The sequence below is a fragment of the Microcebus murinus genome, chromosome 24, assembly GCF_040939455.1.
Source record: "Microcebus murinus isolate Inina chromosome 24, M.murinus_Inina_mat1.0, whole genome shotgun sequence".
NCBI classification, from domain to species: Eukaryota; Metazoa; Chordata; class Mammalia; order Primates; family Cheirogaleidae; genus Microcebus; species Microcebus murinus.
In genome coordinates, this window is record NC_134127.1 from 25,350,733 (window position 1) to 25,367,132 (window position 16,400).

At 53.7% G+C, this 16,400-nt stretch overlaps 1 protein-coding gene across 1 annotated transcript in view; it reads left to right on the forward strand.

Moving 5' to 3' along the window:
* Nucleotides 1-16,400, forward strand: part of BLK (BLK proto-oncogene, Src family tyrosine kinase) — a 50,799-nt gene continuing 34,399 nt past the window's right edge. Inside the window, exon 1 of the mRNA XM_012752965.2 lies at nucleotides 1-136. The gene's annotated coding sequence lies outside the window, so the exon portion shown is untranslated. The remainder of the gene's footprint in view (nucleotides 137-16,400) is intronic.

Below are 16,400 nucleotides of genomic sequence, written 5' to 3' on the forward strand. Positions count from 1 at the left end.
GCAGAGAACTCATCTGGGGATGTGCTTTTTGCTTAGATGGTGTTGGGACTTGCTGGTGATAGCTAGAAAGCCACGCCGCCACCAGGACACGGGGGACTGGAGAGCCATGGTGGAAAGCCGCTGAAGCGTCGCCCAGGTAGGGCTCTGCGCCTTCCGGGTTCCTGACTGCTGTTCTTTACACGGTGCAGACAGGGCTCTGAGGCCTGTGGCGGGGCGGGCGGGCACGGCTCTGGGTGCTGCGGGCGGGGAGAGAGGGCATGGATGCGACCTCTGCCACCACCACGGATAGACTGCCCTGTGGTTTGTTCGTTTCTATGTAGAGAGACTTTTGTGATTTATGAGCGTTTTTCCATCCGTCCGGGGCAGATTCTGCTTCTCGGGCTCTTGCAGCTGGAAAAGGCAATGAATGTGCCTCAGAGGGGGAGGGGACGGGGCCGAGGAGAGGGAGGCGGTGGGCACACGCACTCCGGGCCCCTCGGCAAGGAGGTGGCGTCTGACACGCAGAGCCGACGGAGCGGAGAGTGCCTGGCTCATGGCAAACAGTTGGCGGGTGCTTTTGTTTTATTTTGCTGTTTTTCTAACGAGGTGGTTCCATTTTTCAGACATTCAGGGGCAGGGTGACAGAACAGATTTAATGGTGACCTTTTTGGCCAAGAGATCTATTTTGCCAGGAAACGATAACTGCAAAAAGGACAGATAACGCGTTTTGGGAGGATCTTTTAAAACTCTAGGGCTTTGGCAACTTTTCCATTTATCTTATTTTTTTATTATTATTATTTTTTGAGACAGAGTCTTACTGTGTTGCCCAGGCCAGAGTGCCATGGCATCAGCCTAGCTCACAGCAACCTCAAACTCCTTGGCTCAAGCGATCCTCCTCCCTCAGCCTCCCGAGTAGCTGGGACTACAGGCATGCGCCACCATGCTCGGATAAGTTTTTCTATATAATTTTAGTTGGCCAATTAATTTTGTTTCTATTTTTTAGTAGAGACGGGGTCTCGCTCTTGCTCAGGCTGGTTTCAGACTCTTGACCTTGAGCGATCCTCCTGCCTCGGCCTCCCAGAGTGCTAGGATTACAGGTATGAGCCACCGCGCCCAGCCTATTATCTTATAATTGGCATTGATTTCCCCTCCTCCGTCCACATGCCAAGGACCTGAGCAGTGTCACCGTCGTCTGTAGTTACGGAGAGGAGCTCCGCGTGACGCACGGAGACTCTCCTCCCTCCACAGGGGGGCTCAGTTCCCTGACTAGGGGTGGGGAAGGGAAACACTGTAGCTGTGTAGTGGGGACACCTGCAGACACCGGCTTCCCCAGGTGACCAAGGGCCGCCCTGGCAGGGATAAGCTGTGTTGCCATTGTGAATTGCTGCTGCAGTGCGATTCTTCCCCAAACCTGCAAACAGTCTAACCATGAGAAACATCAGACAAATCCAGATCAAGGGAGATTCCACAGCATATTTGACCTTCAAAACTGTCGAGGTCATGCAAAACCAGGAAAAGATGGGGACACTGTCACTGACCAGAGGAGACCAAGGAGGTCTGACAGCCAAACCCAGAATTCACTACCCAACCCCGACTCCTCTCTAGGAAGGAAGGGGAGCCCAAGGGTGGAGAGAGTTAAGGCCCAGAGTGCGTGGAGCACAGCTGCCCACCCGGATGGGATCTGCTGTCGTCACAAAATTCTCAGATGACAATCACAGCCAAAGCGTGGCGATCACAGCTGGGCCTGAAGTGCCCTTCCTGTCACATCTGTTCTCCCAGGCCAGCCATGTAGTGGCTGCACCAGCCACTCACAGTTTCTGGAATGCTCGGCGGCATGTTCCTGTGGGCCTGGAGTCCCCTCCCTGCCTTCCCATCCGGGCAACTCCCTGCCCAGGGAATCTGGCCCGCCTGGCGCTGTGAACTGGCTGATGGCACTTCCCCGAGAGCACACTGTGGCCTGCAGGATGCAGAGCGGGGACTCGAGGGCCAGCTCCTGTGAGCCCGCCTGTGGCCCTGGGGCCTGCGGCAGCCAGCACGCTTGCTCACAGGGTCAGGTGCGCAGAGAGGTGACAGCAATTCAGAGAGGCCCAGAGGCCTGCCCCTGTCCCCCAGCCTCGGCAGAGCAGGTGAGCCTGTTTGAAGGCAAAGCCGCTGCAAGATTAGAGAAATGCTTCGGAAGCAGGGGAGGAAGAAGGGAGAATTATGAGGCCGCAGGAAGACGGCGCTGCGATGAGAATCACAAAACTCTCGGGTGAAAATCACAGCCAAAGCGTGGCGATCACAGCTGGGCCTGAGGTGCCCTTCCTGTCACGTGTGCTCCTTCACGGCCAGCCGTGTGGTGACTGCACCAGCCACTCACAGTTCTGGAAGGCTCGGCGGCATGTTCCTGTGCACCTGGAGCCCTCCCTGCCTTCCCATCCGGGCAACTCCAACTTGCTCTGACTCACAGGACCAGCGGGAAGGTCTCTGTGGTTGTCACGATGCCCAAGCCCGTCTCTGTGTCCCACAAACGCCAGCACATCCTAAGGGCTCTGGTTTGCAGGTCTGTTGGCTACTTTGGGCCTGAGCTCCTCAGGGACGGAGACAAGCCCTACCTGTGCTTTGTGTCCCAGCACCCAGCACAGGGCTGGCCCCCCGGGGCACCTGTAACGTGGCTCTTGAGTGAAGGACACAAGGGCAAAGCCTTGAGTGCAAGTGGAGGTGCGGGCACGAGGAAGAAGCTTGCGGGAGGAGAAGCATGGATGACTTAATGGCCACCCTGACGTCACACCCCAGTTCTGTCACCCTGTGGGGTTTGGACCGGGCCTGTGAAGGAGGAGATACACCATGCCAGGCACCTGGCGGGTTCTGCTTCCCCCAAGTCAGTGTGGTGCCAGCCCTGCCAGCTGCGGCTCTGCCTGGTTCTCTCTCCTTCCCTGTGCAGTGGGCGCAGTTGCACCCGCCCCCAAGCACAGATGTGAGAACTAAATAGAACGCCACGAGGGTCCCCTTTCCTCCCCAGTGTGCTGGGCCCAGCTGTCCCATCCCAGAGGACTCCCTGGCACCCTTTGCACCTCAGAGCCTTTGCCAAGCCCCCACCCTGCCTGAACTGTCCATCATCTGGAGAGCTCCTATGCACCCGTGGCAGTCCCATCCTGATGTCCCGGCCTCTGTGAGCGTCTTCCGCCTTCCTCAGGCTCTGTCCCAGCACAGCCAGGCACAGACGATCGCTCCTGGCACTGGCCCAGCCGGGAGGGACAGAGGAGAAGGGCTGTGGGCCTCGTGCCAGGTGGCCGAGGCTCCGTCCCAGGGCCCGCCGCACGCCCGCAGAGCTGGCGCCTTTCTCAGGCCACGCATGTGGCAGCCAGCCCGGCTGGAGCTGTCTCTGCCACACCAAGGGGCGTCTCCAGGACAACCTTGAGAGTCCTTGAAGCTCTTCCTCATGTCCTGTTTGCAGACCTGAGGGGAGGACAGTGCCAGGGCTGAGTTTGTCTCGTGTCTCTGTTCTCCTTGCCCTTCGCAAGGTCACACGGCCTGAAGATGCTTGGGAAGGTGTATTTAGCTTGTTTATTATTTTTTTTTAGAAAAACACCAGAATGTGCCATTCTCAAGAACAATAGTGCTGGGGGGAGCTTTGGTGTTGGGAGGACAACAAGGCTCACAGAAGGTGGGGGAGTGGGCGGGTTAGCCACGAAGGCGTCCCTGGCCTCTGGAGGGTGTGGGGCGGGCTCGGGTGCATCACTGGCAGCGGGGAGATCACGGCATGAGCGTGAATCTCAGTTTGCAAAAACACAACATCTATCGGGTCTCGTCTCAGCTCCTGCTGGGGAGTAGAAACCAGCCCCCAGCGGCTCAGGCTTCTCCCCACTTTATCCAGGGTTGGGCCCAAGTTCATGGGGGGTCTCATGAGTCTCAGGATTTTGGGGTGCCCCATCTGGCCTTTGTCATCAATCCACACAGGTGGCTGCTGGGACGTCTCCTTTCAGCCTCTGACCCTGGCCACGCCCCTCTCAGAACTGTGCCACCTCCCAGAGTTTGGGGACTCTTCCCGAAACTCAGGTGCCACTCCAGGTGGGACCCTCGGGGAAGCCACCTGGGCCCCATCTGCCCAGACTGACGCAGCAAGATCTCTCAGTCAGTCACATCTGCGTCACAGGCCTACGCTGAGAAAGTTCTTCTCTTTCTGTTTTCTGCTTCCCTGTGGTGGTGGGTACAGGACGGCCATGAATGGGTTAAGATTTGGGTGGGGAGCAAAATATCAATGGTGAACTAACAGGAGAAGGAACGATCCGTTAATGCCTCAGAAAAGCAGCCGGTCTGTCCCACCTGCTGACGCGCAGTGTGAACACCACCGAGCCTGCGGCTTTGACATTCTTTCCAACCCAGAGCGAGAACAAGCGCCGTGTTTACACACCGCGTTTACCAAGCGGGCACTGCGTGAACACGCTCGGGGCGGGCAGAGTGGCGTGAGAGAGACTGGAGTCGGGGTAGGGAGGAGGCAGTTTGCAAGCTCGTCATGAGGGTGGACGGGATTTTAAAAGAAGAACGCAGAATGTTCTGTCTTCACTGGGAATGGTCCCAGGTCTGTGGTGGGCGTGGCCGGACCACGAGGTGTGGCTGAGGGGTCCTGCGGAGGGCAGGGCCTGCGGCTGCCTCTGAGAAGAGCAGGTGTGAGCCCCACACACACTGCAGGTGAAGACGCCACCCACACGGCAGGGCTGTCGGGAGCTTTCAGAGGAAGGAAGCCAATGCTCCGAAGGCACTTTGAAGGGATGGAGCCTGGTGGCCCCGTGTAGGTAAATGTCCAGGCCAGGAGCAGCCAGGTGCTCGGCATGGCAGAGTGGCCAATCCGAGAATCCCAGAGGGCCCCTGTGACGGTGCAAGGGACATAGGATCCATGCCAACATAAATCTGAGTGCCAAAGAGCGCCCAGGCCTCGGGGCACAGATGACATCAGCAAGACAGGATGGTGACCTCAGCTAGGACAGCAGCAGGAGCCTGAAACCAGGTGAGCAGGGGAGAGATTGCTAAAGGGAGCCAGCCCATGCCAAGCTGGTTCTGTCCCCGAGACTGCATTTCTGAAACCAGGCACCGGCCTTGCCTTCCCGGCTGGGTGACTCCCTCTCTCTGGGCTTCAGAGCCCAAGTCCCCTAATCCAGGTGGCAGATAGCTGGACGAGGACTCCTGCCAGTCTGCAGGAGTGATGGCACTGGTCACTCATACTGTCACATAGGGAACTGCTGCCAGTCCTTGGGGGCCAAGAACTATGTCGGGTGCTTCTTGCACCTGTGAACTCACTCGATCCTCACAACCCATGTGATGTCGTCAGGAACCCGCCCGGTGGCCCAGGGCTGGGAAGGACCGGAGTGGAGATGCGAACCCAGGTCTGTGTGACCCCAAAGCCAGGGCTCTTCCCCTCCGCCCGTCTGTCTTTACTAACCTCCGCCTGCGGCGCTGCAGCGGGGGAAGGGGGAGCATGGCCCAGGTGAGGGCTGAGCGTGCACTGCAGACACGCTTGCGAGGACCGGGGGAAACCAAGACGCAAGAACCGATGAGCTCTGGGCTGTGCTCACCTGGGGCCTTGTGCTGGGGGCTGCAGGCAGGGGGCACCTGGGACCATGACACGTTTACTCTGCTAGAGGCGCTGGCGCAAGCTTGCCTGGAGAACGGCCCCGAGAAGAGTGCCTCTCTTGCCCCGTGGCTGCTCCTACGTGGAAGCTTCCCTGGGCCCCTCTTGGCGAGCTGCATTCCTGTCCACCCAGCAGCTCAGGCCCGGCCGTGGCCTCTCATTTCTCTGTTGCTCCCTGCTCCTGTCGACCCTGCCTCAGAAGTTCCTGGGACTCAGTGCACTCATTATTTGTGACTTACAGGGACATGCAGAAGGCCAGGCACCGTGTTAGGCTCCGGGGACACAGATACTGGAGCGTTGCCATGGTGTCATCCGTGTACGCCCCTCACTCCTTCCGGCCCAAACGCACCTGTGCTGGGGGCTGGGCCAGCGCTTTGGGGCGCCGTGCAGGGAGCAGCTCATTTGTCCAGAGCCGGAAGAGCCCGGGCGGAGGGGGTTCTGCAGCGCTCAGGGGAGGCCTGCCCATCTGCTGAGAGCTTTGGAAAGGAAATGCCACCACCACGGACAGGCTGGGGCCCTGTGCTGCTCCTGCTTGTCACTTGCCCCCAGCTGCAGGCAAGGGAGGTCGTCAGGAGCCCGCCTGGGCTGAGCCAGCCCTGCCTTGGTGTCAGAGCTGCGTGCAGCCAGCGTGTGACTTAGGTGGCGTCACACTCATGGCCCGGGTGCTGATCCTGACGTTGAACCGGTCCCGGTGGTCTCTGATTGTTGAAAATGCTGCCCCTCCCCCAGGTTACGCTCCTGGGACCTTCCTGGCAATTTTCTCTTGGTGGCGTTGTGTGAGGAGCTGACCTCACAGCACCCGTGGGGACCCAGGTCTGTTTCAAGCCACAGCGGGTGCCAGTGGGAAGCCGGCCCAGCCCTGGGCTTGGCAGCTGAGCCACTCTAAGGTCCTCCACCCACGGGTCTGTCACCACGTGTCGGCCCATGGCACGTGGTGTCATCGGTCCAAAGATTAGAGGCTCACGTGCATTCAGACCTGGAACTCTCTCTGGCCCTGCGTGTGAGCCGGTCTCTGTGCCCGGGGCCTAAACTGAGCAGGGCCGGATAGATAGGAGCCAGGGCAGGCGCTGGACACGCAGGGCTAAACGCGCCCTCACTGCAGTTTCCGGCCGCGGGGCTCCCGCGGGTCTGTGGTTGTCTGGGCCCGGGGCTCCGCCGGCTGCCGCCCGCAGCCAGCGCCAGGGGGCGGCGGGGGGAGTCCGGCCTGCAGACAAGGCAGCCTGGCCACAGCGTTGGGAGGGCAAGCCGATTCTGTACAGATGTATCACGTCTCCTGACTTGAAAACTGTAAAATCATATAATCCCATAGAAAATTTTGAACCAGCCGTAAGTCACCAATAACGCTGCCAGCCTAGCGTTTCTACCTAAGAGCTGCTCATCTTGGTTCATGGGACGCATGATTTTCATTCCTTGTGGCGTAAGGGTCCTGCTCTTTCTGTCTTTCTGTTTTGGCGTCTTTGTGTCTTCACAACACTCGTTTTCGAGGCTGCATGATGCTTTATTGTTAACTCTATTGCATCATTTCCACCGGGCGTTTAGTTTGCTTCCGTATATATATACTTACCACTGTAGAGGGCCATGGCTGAAAACAAAACAACACACTAAATTGTTGCAGCGCTGCTCAGAACCACGTGTGCGTCTGGAGGCGATTTTGCCCTAGCCCCTCCAAGGAATGACAATTACATAGGGAGACAAGTGCTCATCTCGGGGTGGAGTGGGGCGGACGCGGAGTTGCGTTTTCTGCCCTGGCGGCGGTGGCCTGAGTCTCGCGGCTCTCTCGCCGAGCTCCCGGCAACCGTGTTCGCTGGCCGGGTTACTGATGTGGTCTTTGGCCAGAGAGCAGACTTTCCTCTCTGAAATTACATGACTCATACGGAAACAAACCCCAGAGCTCTGGACTCATTCGCCCTGTCGTCTAAACCAGGGTTTTAATCAGAGGTCCATGAGTCGTCGTGGGGCTTTGTGCCAGGGAAGGGCTCTGAAGCCGGGGCACAAAATTTGACACGTAAGTGATAAGTGTGTTTTCTTGGGCTAGTGTCTGTAGTTTCGTTAGATTCTCAAACAGGCCTTTGGCCCATAAAATGTTTACAAAACCAACTTCTTGGGTTGGGTGCGGTGGCTCGTGCCTGTAATCCTAGCACTCTGGGAGGCCGAGGACCAGCCTGAGCAAGAGTGAGACCCTGTCTCTACTAAAATTAGAAAAATTAGCTGGGTGTGGTGGCACATGCCTATAGTCTCAGCTACATGAGAGGCTGAGGCAAGAGGATCGCTTGACTCCAGGAGTTTGAGGTTGCTGTGAGCTAGGCAGATGCCACAGTACTTTAGCCCGGGTGACAGAGTGAGACGCTATCTCAAAATAAATAAATAAATATTTAAAAAAAAAACAACTCTTCTCTTTCCCCCTCCCCCTCTTTGGGAGTCTGGGATTGAAATTAAAGAAATCTAAAGATCTGTGCCGATACACAGAGGTCCAGTGATGGGATGGGGAACATATTATCCCCATTTTAAGGACAGTGAAACTGAGGTTTGGAAGTACTTGCCAAAGGGCACACAGCCAGCATGTGAGGAAACTTAGATTTGGACCCAGGTCTGCCTCGCCCTCCAGTCTGTGTGCCCCTGCCCCCTAAGCTAAAAAGCCTCACCCTTAAGACAATTCCTGCTAGTTTTGCTTTTTAAACCAAACCTAATTGCTATGTGTCCAAGAGATTCTGCCACTATTATGGCCATCCGTGGTTCTTAACTAAAGGAAATGTTTTGGCATTTTAAAAATAGATGGATCCCACAAGCTTTGCATTTCTCACCAGGGAGTCAGACTGACACAGAAATTTGTGGTTGGTTAATTGTTCTTTCCTGCTACAAGCATTAACCATAGGAGGTGAGCTGTATTTGTCAAACTGAAATGTTTTTGCCTAAGACTGAAGGAGCCAAGAAAACGTTGAAGAGAGACTTTGGTCAAGAAACCAAACCCAAAATTCCCACCCAGGGGGTGGGAGACTTCTGCTCGTTGACTTCCTGAAGACCGTTGGGCCTTTCTTCTTCAAACAGCTGTTTTTATTAACGATAATCTCCGGCACCAGCGAGTGGCTTTGACTTCCTAAACGGGCTTGATTTCCTCTCAGTAATCCTGCCCTGAATTTCCTTAACCTCAGGTGTGCATACCTGGAGGAGGGGAGCTTGGAGCATAATTCAATTTCACTTTCTCCTTGCTTCTCTGCTAAAATACCTACTTGTTGTTATTGAAAACTGGCAGTCATTAAAGAGGAAACACTTCATGACATATATCAAATAGTCATGCTACAAAAGAGAACCAATTATATTTTCCTCTTGGGCATCTTAGATGTAGTACAGCATTAAGCACTAGGTTAATGTGCCTTCTTGGCCCCAAAGTATTGGCCGATGATCAATAGTCGTTAGTAGATTAGCACTTGCTTTTGGGATGAATGGCATCTTTCCACCAGCGTCTTGGTCAGGCGCGCTGTGCACTCTATCGCAAGTGGGGTGTTGGGGCGAGGGGGATAAGTAGGATTTTTTCTTATGTTAGGGTTTTCCCTGATTAATTGGTTAATTGATTGACTCATGCATTCATTCAAAGAAGAGAAAGATCGACTGCGTATCTACAGTATTCCAAGGTCCAAGCCAGGGCCCGAAGATACAAAGCTGAAAAATAAATATCCCCTTTCCTTGCAGAGCTTGGGAGGAGTATGGTTCAGAAGGCAGGTGTGCTTTCTGTGCTATGGGTCTGTAAGAAGTGGGTGACCCATGGGGACAGGGTCCCAGAGCTGGCGAGGGGTGGGCTACATCTTCAACAAAGACTAGTTCTTCAGGCAGACCGAGGAAACCTGTGTTGAGTGCTTTTTTAGCTCTTTTCCAGAACATAGTATCATTTCTTAACATAGGTCTATTCACCATCATTATTAGCATGTAAGAATGCTCCTCCTAAACACTGCCCTGAAATCACTCTGACGACACACCGGCCATCGGCGTGGATGTGGGCAGTCTGAAAGGTGAATGGTTCTAATCCTTTAGGTTTTATAATTTGGGTCCCAAAAGAGATTTTTATGTGGGGCTTGATATTTTTACAAATTGCTTTTATATTATTTAGTTTGATCCTTTTAGGCAAGCAGAAAATGTATTTCTAGCCCAATTGTATACGTAAAGCAACTGAGGCTCAGAGAGATTTAGAAAATTTGCCCCAAATCACACAGGTTTATCATTTTTTTATTTCTACAGATTTGGGGGGTCCAAGTGGGGTTTTGTTGCATGACTACATTGTGTAGTGGAGAAATCTGGGTGTTTAGGGTACCCGTCACCTGAACAGTGCACATGGTACCCAATAGATAATTTTTCATCCCTATAGGCTTCTAAATTGACAGATGTAATTATTTCTGGATGATTTGGGGTGCCTACTATATTATTGTGCCAAGCTATTTAATATCATAATAATAGCAACTAATATTTATTGAACGCTCACTATGTACGAGGCGCTATTCCAACTACTTCATATATTTTGAATCATATAAATAAAGTCGTTCAGGAACTTGCTTTCGTACAAACAAGCACTTCTGGCTTTTTTGCCTTTGCCTTATCTCATAATAGATGAATCCAGATGAGTCACTGTTGAGGTCTTTTGCAAAAAAAAACATGATTGCCTTTGCAAAAAAAAATTTATTTATTCAACAAAGGAAGATTCTCTTGAAGTTCTTCTTTGTCCTTGATAAAATATTTACTTTTCTTGTTTTATCGTCCTGCTGATCCCTCCCCTCCATGCTGTCCGCCTGGGCTGGCCCCTGGCCTTGGGCCCGGGCAGAGCACGCAGGGGCCCGAGCCCGGGCAGAGCACGCAGGGGCCCAGGGCCGGGCAGAGCACGCAGGGGCCCGAGCCCCGGCAGAGCACGCAGGGGCCCAGGGCCGGGCAGAGCACGCAGGGGCCCGAGCCCCGGCAGAGCACGCAGGGGCCCAAGCCCGGGCAGAGCACGCAGGGGCCCAGGGCCGGGGCTGGGGTTTGCACAGTGCAGCTGGCTCAGGTACTGGGACCCCAGCATCGTGTGTGTGTGTGTGTGTGTGTGTGTGTGTGTGTGTGTGTGTGTGTTTCCTATCCATCCCCCCACCTCTCCCTGCCTGCCTGGCACAAAGGGCTCAAAACAAGTTTGTTGAAGGAATGATAACAGCTCATGCAACTCACTAGCGTGGAACCACCACGGCTGTCCATTCACTGTCCCTCAAAAAGTGGCAGGAACACAGCAGACGGTTTTGGGGGTTACAAGAATCGAGACATTCTGTCACGTCATCCCAGGGTATCAGAATGAGAAAGGTAAAGCTGTCTCGCACATATCGTGATGAAATTTCCAGCCTGGCCTGCGAAAGCATCCCGTACAGGTCAGCTGGGTTGCCAGGAAACCTGCCCTTGTGCCGGGGCCCTGGAGGCCCGAAGAGGCTGGAAGCCGCAGCCCCAAATCCAGCCACTGCTGGCAAGGACAGACGAGGCCTGGGAAGGGGAGAATTCACCCTGGCGGTCGCCGGAGTCCAGTCCGGAGACGGGAGCGAAAGTGAGGACAGGGTCCCAACAGCCACTCTCCTCCTCCTCTGGGCTCCCAGTCCCCTGCCCCTATCCCACTGCACTTGTGGCTTCGCCTGGGTCGAGAAGCCCCGATACTGGAGCACAGGGAAGAGAGGGAGCCGCCAGGCCTGGCTGGGACGGAGCGGACACCAGCGGTCACCCTCCCCTGACCCAGAGGTTATGGCCTGGCGGGGAAAGGAGCTGCTGCCAGACCTCGTGCTCACCTGTGGCTAAGCCCACACCCCTTGGCTCAGCCCCTGGGATCCCAGAACCGTGAAGCAGATGTGGACAGGTGGGGAGGGGGAATGGCAAGGCTGGAAGGAATGAAGGCTGGTGGCTCATGGACCACGATGGAGGCAGAGAGGAAGATGAGAAGGGAAGAGAAGCCAGAGGTGGCTCCTGATGGAACCCGCGGTACCCGCTCGGGCTCCTTTGGGCCGTGGGAGTGCTGGGACTGGACCGTCTCCGTGCTTCCCTCCATCTCCGTAGCTCAGAGTGGAGCCCAGGTCACCACCCAGACCCTGTTGCACCCGCAGCCCCTCGGGAATCACGGGCCCCTTGGGAATCACGGGCCCCTTGCACATGGGGGCAGCTTGGGGACCTGCCACCCAAGGCCCTGGCTGTGCAGGGGAGGAGATGGCAGGAGAGCAGGAGCCACTCACGCCAGATCACACCTGGGCTACGAAATTCACACCCAATGTTCAGTGAGGCCCTGAGGCATCGCCTTCCCCAAGTGGCTTCTGCAGAGTCAGAGAGAGTCATGCATCCTGTGCTCAGAGCAGACTGGAGACATTTGTGGGCGTGGGGGGTGGGCACGCGGACACTGTGTGCGAACGAGACCTCGGTGACCAGAGCAGCCCATTGTCTGGCCCAGCTGAATTTCAGAGTTGACCGTAGCTAGAAGTCTATGCCTTGGAAAGAATTCAACCCATTGGCCTGTGTGTTGTCAGGGAAATAGGTGGGAGTTTTTGATAGGCCACGGTGGGCATGGTATGTTATCACGTTGAACTCGACAAAACCTGTAATGACACCAGATCTGTCGAGGCTATCCGGACTTTTCCCTGCTGGTACAAGATTGTTTTGTTTCAGCATCTCAGGAAAGGACTTAAGTTGGGAACTCCTTATTCCTTAAGTGGATAGGATCTGGGCGAGGTCTCCCCCCGCCCCCCATCACCTTGACCCTGTGCTGCCTGTTGCTGAGACAAAAGGTTATTCTGGCCCAGCTGAAAAACACAACTGAAAAAAACTGCTTAGGGAAATGTGAGAGAACTGGGTTGTCCCTTTGTGAAGGAGGCAGTCGTGTTTTCGTCCCACCCGAAAGGCACAGTCATAAGCAGAACATCAAACACGGGGACAAGGTGTCTGGGTGCTGCAGGCCCCCCAGGGTTCGGAGGGGGAAGGGGGATGGGGTGGAGAGGTTAGGGGTGCAAGCGACCTTGTGCAGCACCTCTGCTCCTGGCCTCAGCTGCCACTCCCCCGCCCACCCACCCACCCCCTGCGACTCTCCACTCTCCCCACCCCTGGTGCCAGTTGCTTCCACATTTCAGCTGTTGTGACTAACGCCGCCACACGCATAGGCATACGCGTATCTGTTCACGTCCTTGCTTTCAGTCGTTTTGGAATGTGTACACCCAGAAGCGAAAGTGCTGGGTCTTAGGGTAATTCTACATCTCATTTGTTGAGAAACCGCCATGCAACATTTTGAATGGTACAGTGAGTGAGGCGGGCCTCAGGAGGGGAGGGCAGGGAGTGGGGGCCAGGTGGGAGCTGCCACGAGTCTCCCAGAGAGAGCAAAAGCGACTGGGACCCGGCTGGCCGCAGGCGAGGCAGGGGGGCGGCGTGGTCCTCCCTTGGCCCCGCGTAGACGGGAGAGCCAACGTAGATTGGTGACGGTTGTCTGTGGGACCCAGGAGAGAGTTGCCACCTACAGGGATGGGGAAAGGCTTGAGCCGCAGGTCGGGGAGCTCAGCCGTGGCCACTCTCAGTCTGAGACGTGTATGAGAAGTCCGGGTGGCAGTGGTGAGGGTGACGGACGCTGCCAGTTGTTTCTCTGAGCTCTCCCTGCCGCTCCCTCTGGCCCTTTTCCCGTGTGAGTGTCCCCGGCTCCCACCCTACCCTCCAAGCCTCCCGCATGCTCCAGAGGCTCCGGGGCTCCCAGGGCCTCCGGCCGTGGCAGCTGAAGGCGTCCTCCCCGTCTGCGCCTGCGCTCTGGGTGGTATTTGAGAGTTTTCTCAGGTGTGTGGGAGTGAGCAGCACCTTCTGGGCACAGGGGATGGCCGCCCAGCCCACGGCAAGACAGGGGACTGTTTCGGCTCCCGAAGACCCTCCTGCCTTCCCGGCCAAGGCAGGTCTGTCAGCCCCTGCCTGCCCGCGGTGCAGCCCCGGTGCTGCAGGCAGAGCCCTTGTCCCTGCTACACGGGGGTCCGATTCCCCGAAGCCCTGACCATTTGAACCTGAGTCAGGGGTCGCCTGTCTGAGCTGAGACTGACTCCTGGAAAGCCAGAGAAGCACCTTCTCCGCAGCGTGGAGGGCCGTCCCGCCCTGTGCCTGCTGGGGCAGGCGACAGGCGAGCCTCAGGAAATGTCATTAGAGCGAGATTTGAGCAGGCTTGCTCTGGCGGCGAGGCACCATCAGCGCCTGCAGCGATGCCAGCACCTCAGAGCTCGCCCCGCAGTAGAGGAAACCCAGGTTGGGAGAGGGAAGCGGGTGGGCAGGGCGTGCAGCCGGCGGATGGGCGAATCAGGCAGAGAGGCCCCCAGTTCTCCGAGGTCCCAGGTGTGCTGGCGTGAGCACTGGGGGGAGTCTTTGCCCACAAAGCACAAATGTGGCCAAGGCGAGACACCGGCTCGGTTGCTCTTTGGACGGTGAGTCCTGTTGCAGCTTAGACTTCCCAGGTGGGATACCCACTTTCTTTCTTTTTTTTTTTTATGTTACAGACAGTAATGTTTATTTATTATTTTTTTATTACTTGATATTCAAATTTGTTCAAGTGTTCCCAAAATGTTCTTTATGGTTTGCTATTTTTTATTTTTTTATTTTAGCATATTATGGGGGTACAAGTGTTAAGGTTACATATATTGCCCATGCCCCCCTTCCCCCTCTAGTAAGAGCTTCAAGCATGTCCATCCCCCAAATGTTGTACATCTTACTCATTGTGGTTGTATATACCCATCCCCTCCTCCCCCCTCCCACCCTCCCGACACCCGATGAATGTTACTCCTATATGTCCACTTAGGTGTTGATCCGTTAATAACAATTTGCTGGGGAGTACATGTGGTGCTGGTTTTTCCATTCTTGAGATACTTCACTTAGTAGAATGGGTTCCAGCTGTATCCAGGAATATACAAGAGGTGCTATATCACCGTTGTTTCTTAAAGCTGAGTAGTACTCCATGGTATACATATACCACATTTTATTAATCCACTCATGAATTGATGGGCACTTGGGTTGTTTCCATAGCTTTGCAACTGTGAATTGTGCTGCTATAAACATTCAAGTGAAGGTGTCTTTTTCATAAATGACTTTTGATCTTTTGGGTAGATGCCCAGTAGTGGAATTGCTGGATCAAATGGTAGATCTACTTGTATCGCTTTGAGGTATCTCCATATTGCTTTCCACAGAGGTTGAACTGGTTTGCAGTCCCACTAGCAGTGTAGGAGTGTTCCTCTCTCTCCGTATCCACGCCAGCATTTGTTGTTTGGGGACTTTTTGATAAAGGCAATTCTCACTGGAGTTAAGTGATATCTCATTGTGGTTTTGATTTGCATTTCCCTGATGATTAGAGATGTTGAACATTTTTTCATATGGTTGTTGGCCATTATTCTGTCTTCTTTTGAGAAGTTTCTGTTCATGTCCTTTGCCCATTTTTTTTTTTTTTTTGAGACAGAGTCTCACTTTGTTGCCCAGGCTAGAGTGAGTGCCATGGTGTCAGCCTAGCTCACAGCAACCTCAAACTCCTGGGCTCAAGCGATCCTCCTGCCTCAGCCTCCCTAGTAGCTGGGACTACAAGCATGCGCCACCATGCCCGGCTAATTTTTTCTCTCTCTATATATTAGTTGGCCAATTAATTTCTATTTATTTTATAGTAGAGACGGGATCTCGCTCAGGCTGGTTTTGAACTCCTGACCTTGAGCAATCTGCCTGCCTCGGCCTCCCAGAGTGCTAAGATTACAGGCATGAGCCACCGCGCCCAGCCCCTTTGTCTATTTTTTGATAGGGTTGTTTGATTTTTTCTTTCTGATTTTCCTGAGTTCTAAATAGATTCTAGTCATCAGCCCTTTATCAGATGTGTAGCTTGCAAAAATTTTCTCCCATTCTGTGGGTTGTCTGTTTGCTCTCTTGATAGTTTCTGTGGCTGTGCAGAAGCTTTTTAATTTGATCAGGTCCCATTTGTTTATTTTTGTTGCTGTTGTGATTGCCTTTGGGGTCTTCTTCATAAATTCTTTGCCTAGGCCCATGTCTAGAAGAGTTTTTCCAACATTTTCCTCTAGAATTCTAATAGTTTTACACCTAAGGTTCAAGTCTGTTACCCAGCGTGAGTTGATTTTTGTGAGAGGCAAAAGGTGTGGGTCTTGTTTCAATCGTCTACATGTGGCTATCCAATTTTCCCAGCACCATTTATTGAATAAGGATTCTTTTCCCCAGTGCATGTTTTTGTCTGCTTTGTCGAGGATTAGATGGCTATATGAGGATGGTTTTATATCTGGGTTCTCTGTTCTGTTCCACTGGTCAATGTCCCTGTGCTTGTGCCAGTAAAAATCTGCTTTATGACTATAGCCTTGTAGTATACTTTGAAGTCTGGTAAATTGATACCTCCTATTTTGTTTTTATTGTCTAGGATTGCTTTTGCTATATGGGGTCTTCTCTTGTTCCATACGAAGCATAAAATTATTTTTTCTATATGTGTGAAAAATGATGATGGTATTTTGATAGGGATTGCATTGACTCTGTAGGTCACTTTGGGTAGTATAGACATTTTAACAATGTTGATTCTGCCGACCCATGAGCATGGTATATTCTTCCATCTGTTTACGTCCTCTGCTATTTCCTTCTTCAGTGTTTCATAGTTCTCTCTGTAGAAATCTTTTACCTCCTTAGTTAAATATGTTCCAAGGTACTTTATTTTCTTTGTTGCTATTTTGAAGGGAATTGAGTCTTTGATTTGGTTCTCACTTTTACTGTTGTTGGCGTATATGAATGCCTCTGATTTCTGTGTATTGATTTTGTATCCTGAGACTTTACCAAATTGATTTATCAT